The sequence below is a fragment of the Arachis hypogaea genome, chromosome 13 (assembly GCF_003086295.3).
Source record: "Arachis hypogaea cultivar Tifrunner chromosome 13, arahy.Tifrunner.gnm2.J5K5, whole genome shotgun sequence".
In the NCBI taxonomy this organism is placed as follows: domain Eukaryota; kingdom Viridiplantae; phylum Streptophyta; class Magnoliopsida; order Fabales; family Fabaceae; genus Arachis; species Arachis hypogaea.
The window spans coordinates 66,643,926-66,650,233 of record NC_092048.1 but is presented as its reverse complement, the minus strand read 5'-3'; positions in this window follow the sequence as shown (position 1 = coordinate 66,650,233).

Genomic DNA, 6,308 nt, shown 5'->3' with positions numbered 1-6,308 from the left:
TCACTTTAGTGAATAAAAGAACTAGGATGTCTCCTTCTAAGTATAAAGTTGCCTACTGTCTATGAATCTCAATCAAATAAAAGCCCTTGGTTAGACAAAAAAAACAAAAAGATAGAAAAAAAAGGGGGAAGAAAAAGAAATAGCCAAAGAGTGGCAGAACAAAAGAAAAAAAACAAAAAGAAACAAAGCTGGACACCAATAGCTTGAACCTTAGAATATATGCCTGTGGTGTCTTTGTATTAGGATCTGCTTGGATTATTAAGCTCTTTGGAGTGCATCAACACTTGATGACTTGGGTTAACTAACCCGGGATCATCAGCTGAAAGTCCACTATCAAGAGCAACCTAACTACAAGGCATTTAGTAACCCAAAGAGGTGCTGGGCATCAATGTTCTAAGAAGGAATGTGAGCCAAGTGTCTATAGTGAATAATGTGTCAAGTATAAAGAAAAGGAAATGAACTTGCTACACATGACACTCAAATAAAGCTTATGAACAAAATAATAGCCAATGATAAAGAAATAATGAGAGGTCATAGCAGTATGTTACTTGAAGCTTGAAGGAGGCTTTCTAGGCTTAAGAGTCAATAAGAGGTGAGTGTGTACATATCCACATAAAACCCCATGAACTACCAATAACACTCTACTAGCATGAACATCCCCTTCCATTTCATTCTTTCTTCTCAATAAATCATTTCTTGCTTGGGGACAAGCAAGCTTTAAGTTTGGTGTTGTGATGACAAGTCATTTTAGCCTAGTTTCACTAGCCTTTTTCTTTTGTTTTCAAATTGAATTATGCACTTTCTTGAGCCATAAGCAAGCCAATTGGGTAGATTTTCATGTTTCCTTTGATTTAATCAACCATGTATGAACTAATGCAATTTCATGAGGTTTTATGCTATAATTGTCACATATTATGAAAGAATGAATATCTCATGATTTTGAGCATAGCTTTGATGTGTTTGGTTGATTAATGATAGGTGAAGAAAGCTTGGAGAAAAGTTGAAGCAAGAAGGAATGGCTAGGAGGAAGAGAGGAAAAAAAGTTTGAGCAAAAGTTTGCCTCAAACTTTAGCTCAAACTTTTGGATTAATTGAAAATGAACCAGCGAGCAAAAAGCTGGACCAAAAGTTTTCCTCAAACTTTTGTGCAAACTTTTGGGCAAAAAGATGGAGCAAAAGTTTGCCTCAAACTTTTGTGCAAACTTTTGGGCAAAAAGCTGGAGCAAAAGTTAGCCTCAAACTTTTTGGCAAACTTTTGGCATCACAAATCAACACCCTGGAGAGCAAAAGTTTGCGCCAACGTTAGCCCCTAACTTTTTGGCTAACGTTGGCGCATGAACAACACACCCTGGAGAGCAAAAGTTTGCGCCAACGTTAGCCTCTAACTTTTTGGCTAACGTTGGCGCCATGAGTGTGCAAGGGGAGGCCAACGTTGGAGCAAAAGTTTGACCTCTAACTTTTGCCCCAACGTTGGTATCAGCAAAAGAGGGTGGCTGATGTGAAAAGTTGGAGTAAAAGTTTGCCTCAAACTTTTACTCAAACTTTTACTCAAGCTTTCATGATTCCAAACCCGGTTCAATTCGGTTCTTCTCCAAACTCCAAGAACAATCAACCAAGGCCTCTATCAACCCAATTCCATCAAGAGCAAAGGCCCAATTGAAGGCTTGAATACCATTTGAAGAAAGTGTATAAATAGCATAGGATTTAAGTTTTTCAGGGAGCTTTTCCTTTGAGTTTTCAGAAGGAGTTTTTCGGAGAGCTTTTGGTGTTGAGTGAATTTTAATTTCGAAGTCTCGGGGAAGGAGAATTGAATTCCCTTTCTCTTAGTCTTCTTGCTTTCAATTTCAATTACAATTGTCTTGGATCTTGGGTTGGAGAATTGAAGGAATTCTGTTTCAATCTCATCCTGAGACCTCTTTGCTTCTTTACTGCACAATTGAATTTAAATTTTCTGTTACTTGCTTCTTCATTTACTTTCTCTATAATTTACATTTCCTTTGCAATTGTTCTTGTTGGATCTAGGAAGGCATTGAGATCTAGACTTGGTTATCTAGTCTCTTGGGTCCTGAGATCTAAATTCCAATTTTACATCCTCTGTTTAATGCTTTTCAATCTCATTTACATTTCTGTTTTTAGATCCGATTCAATCCAAGTTATCTTCTACTTCTTTGTTCGTTGCAATTTACTTTTCCTTGTTTAATTTTTGCAAATCCAACTCCCAATTCCCTTTACAATTCAAGCCATTTACATTTCTTGCACTTTAAGATTTTGTAATTTACATTTCTTGCGTTCTAAGTTTCTGCCATTTAATTTCTTGTTCTTTAAGATTCAGCACTTTAATTCCTGTTCTCTTTAATTTCATGCCAATTACCCATTCCCTTTACTTTCTATGCAATTTAAATTCTGCAAATCACAAATCTCTCAACCAAATCTTGATTCGCTTGACTAAATCAACCACTAAACTGAAATTGCTCAATCCTTCAATCCCTGTGGGATCGACTTCACTCCCGTGCGTTATTATTACTTGATGCGACCCGGTGCACTTGCCGGTTAGTTTTGGGTGTTTTGGAGAAATTCATTTTTTTCCATAAAAATATCCATCACTACCGAAGATGAGGCCATTATGGCTCTCCTTTAAGTGTCCTCCTCAGGATAGCGTTATTTAAAGAATGAGGGTCAGCACAACGTAAAAAAATAAAAAATAATAAAAAAAACCCGAAAAGAAAAAAATGGAGGAGCCTGCCGAAGATGAGGCCATTACGGCTCGCCTTTAGGTATCCTCCTCGGGATAGCGTCATTTAAAGAACGAGGGTCAGCACAACGTAAAAAAAAAACCGCAAAATAAAAATCGAAGGAGCCTGCCGAAGAAGAGGCCATTACAACTCGGTTTTAGGTGTCCTCCTCGGGATAGCATCATTTAAAGAATGAGGGTCTGCACAACGTAAAAAAAATGGAAAAAATCGGAAAAAAAATAGAGGAGCCTGCTGAAGATGCGGCCATTACAGCTCACCTTTAGGTATCCTCCTCGGGATAGCGTTATTTAAAGAACGAGGGTCAGCATAACGTATAAAAAAAAAGGAAAAAATCGGAAAAAAACGGTGGAGCCTGCTGAAGATGAGGCGATTACGGCTCGCCTTTAGGTGTCCTCCTCAGGATAGCATCCTTTAAAGAACGATGGTCAGCACAATGTTAAAAAAAACCCCAGAAAAAAAACGAAGGTCCCTGCCGAAGATGAAGCCATTACGGCTCGCCTTTAGGTGTCCTCCTCAGGATAGCGTCTTTTAAAGAACGAGGGTCAGAGCAACGTAAAAAAAAAACCAAAAAAAAACCGGAAAAAAACCGGAGGAGCCTGCCGAAGATGAGGCCATTACAGCTCGCCTTTAGGTGTCCTCCTCGGGATAGCGTCTTTTAAAGAACGAGGGTCAGAGCAACGTAAAAAAAAAAAAAAAAAAAAAACCGAAAAAAAACGGAGGAGCCTGCCGAAGATGAGGCCATTACAGCTCGCCTATAGGTGCCCTCCTCGAGATAGCATCATTTAAAGAACGAGGGTCAGAACAACGTAAAAAAAAAAATCGGAAAAAAACCGGAGGAGCTTGCTGAAGATGAGGCCATTACGGCTCGCCTTTAGGTGTCCACCTCGGGATAGCATCATTTAAAGAACGAGGGTCAGCCCAACGTAAAAAAAAAACAGAAAAAAATGGAGGAGCCTGCTGAAGATGAGGCCATTACGGCTCGCCTTTAGGTGTCCTCCTCGGGATAGCGTCATTTAAAGAACGAGGGTCAGCACAACGTAAAAAAAAACCCGAAAAAAACTTGAGGAGCTTGCCGAAGATGAGGCCATTACGGCTCGCCTTTAGGTGTCCTCCTCGGGATAACATCATTTAAAGAACGAGGGTCAGCAGAACGTAAAAAAAATGAAAGAAACCAGAAAAAAAAATAGAGGAGCCTGCTGAAGATGAGGCCACTACGACTCGCCTTTAGGTATCCTGCTCGGGATAGCGTCATTTAAAGAACGACGGTAAGCATAACATATAAAAAAAGGAAAAAACCGGAAAAAAAAACGGAGGAGCCTGCTGAAGATGAGGCGATTACGGCTCGCCTTTAGGTGTCCTCCTCAGGAACGCGTCATTTAAAGAACGAGGGTCAGCACAATGTTAAAAAAAAACCAGAAAAAAATGGTGGAGCCTGCCGAAGATGTGGCCGTTATGGCTCGCCTTTAGGTGTCCTCCTCGGGATAGCGTCATTTAAAGAACGAGGGTCAGCACAGCGTACAAAAAAAAACCAGAGGAGCCTGCCGAAGATGAGGCCATTACTGCTCGCCTTTAGGTGTCCTCCTCAGGATAGCGTTATTTTGAATGAGGGTCAGCACAACGTAAAAAATAAAAAATAATAAAAAAAAACCCGGAAAGAAAAAAATGGAGGCCATTACGGCTCGCCTTTAGGTGTCCTCCTCAGGATTGCATCATTTAAATAACGAGGGCCAGCACAACGTAAAAAAAACAGAAAAAATCAGAAAAAAATAGAGGAGCCTGCTGAAGATGCGGCCATTACAGCTCACCTTTAGGTATCCTCCTCGGGATAGCGTTATTTAAAGAACGAGGGTCAGCATAACGTATAAAAAAAAGGAAAAAACTGGAAAAAAAATGGAGGAGCCTGCTGAAGATGAGACGATTACGGCTCTGATGCGCATAAACTAGTTATGCCACGATTTAGGAAATTGCACGATCGGCAAAATTCCTTCCGGCAAGTGCACCGGTTATCGTCAAGTAAAAACTCACAATAGAGTGAGGTCGAATCCCACAAGGATTGGTTGAATGAGCAATTCGGATTAGAAGTGTGTCTAGTTGAGCGGAATCAAGAATTAGATGAGAATTGCGGAATGTAAAATTGGCGGGAAACGTAAATGGCAAGAAATTGAAATGGCGGAATCTTAAATTGGATGAATTAAAGAGCAGAAGCTAAATTGCTGAAATTAAAAGGGAATGGGGGTGATTGCATGAATTGAGTTGCAGAATGTAAAGAGAAAGTGGAAATCAGAAATGGGGAATTCATTGGGTTATAGAAGATATTGAGATCTCCGAATCAAAACATGTTTATCTCTTCCTCAACCAATGCGTTCATTGAATTTTGCTTGGCAATCTTATATGATTGGATCCCAATCCCTTGGCTCACCAATTCTCTCTAAAAACAAACAAATTCCCAATCCCTTGGTTTAAATGTTCATAAGAAGAGATGATGCTCGATCACTGATTATACCACACAGTTTCATGAACCACAATTTGGTAGGATTACATGTCACAATATCCATCCAAACCCCAATCCAATTCACTGTGAGAAAGCTTCTCTAGCATGAATCCTCCATTCCTTTCCCAAGGTTCCGAAGGATTCCAATTATGGGTAGTTTCTTTCCCAAGACAACTACCCAATGGAATTAGATCGAGAAGCTTTCTAACAAAATTCAAGAGAAAAGATTGAAGAAGAAGATAAACTATTATTGATTCATTGAATTACAATAGAGCTCCCTAACCCAATGAAAGGGGGTTTAGTGAGTCATAGCTCTGAATTCAATTACAAAGGTATGAAAACTAGCCAAATGAAAGGTAAAAGTCCGTCCTCACTTAAATTCTATCCTATTTATACACTTTCTATATTGAGCTTCTGTTGTGTTTCTTGGGCTTTGAGGCCTCTCCCTGCCTTCCTTTTGCTTTGGGTTTATGATCCATAATCTTGATGAGGCTGCTGATCCACATTCTGTAACATTCATTGAGCCAACTTAGTGATAATCAAGTAATGACACATGACTCAACAAATTGAAATTCCAGACTCATCAATCCTTCAGGCCCAATCCCATAAACCATGATATTCAATTGGGTTTCATACCAGAGTAAGTTTAAGTTAATGTTTGTGCTCAAAAGCTAACTTAAACTGCAATATTTTTGGCCCAGAAACCTTTTCCAATAGTGGCATTTAAGTTGCAGTTTAAGCTTAAACTGCAGCTTAAACGCCAGACACTTCCAGTGATGCCTTTTGTGGAAGCACGTTTAAGCTTCAGTTTAAGGTTAAACTGAAGCTTAAACGTGGAAATGGAAGAAGGCAGCCCTGGAGGTCGAACATAGTCGAACACGTTTAAGCTTCAGTTTAAGGTTAAACTGAAGCTTAAACGTGGAGATAGGAAAGGCAGCCCTGGAGGTCGAACACGTTTAAGCTCCAGTTTAAGGTTAAACTGGAGCTTAAACGTGGAAGAGGAGAAAGGTAGCCCTGGAGGTCGAACACGTTTAAGCTCCAGTTTAAGGTTAAACTGGAGCTTAA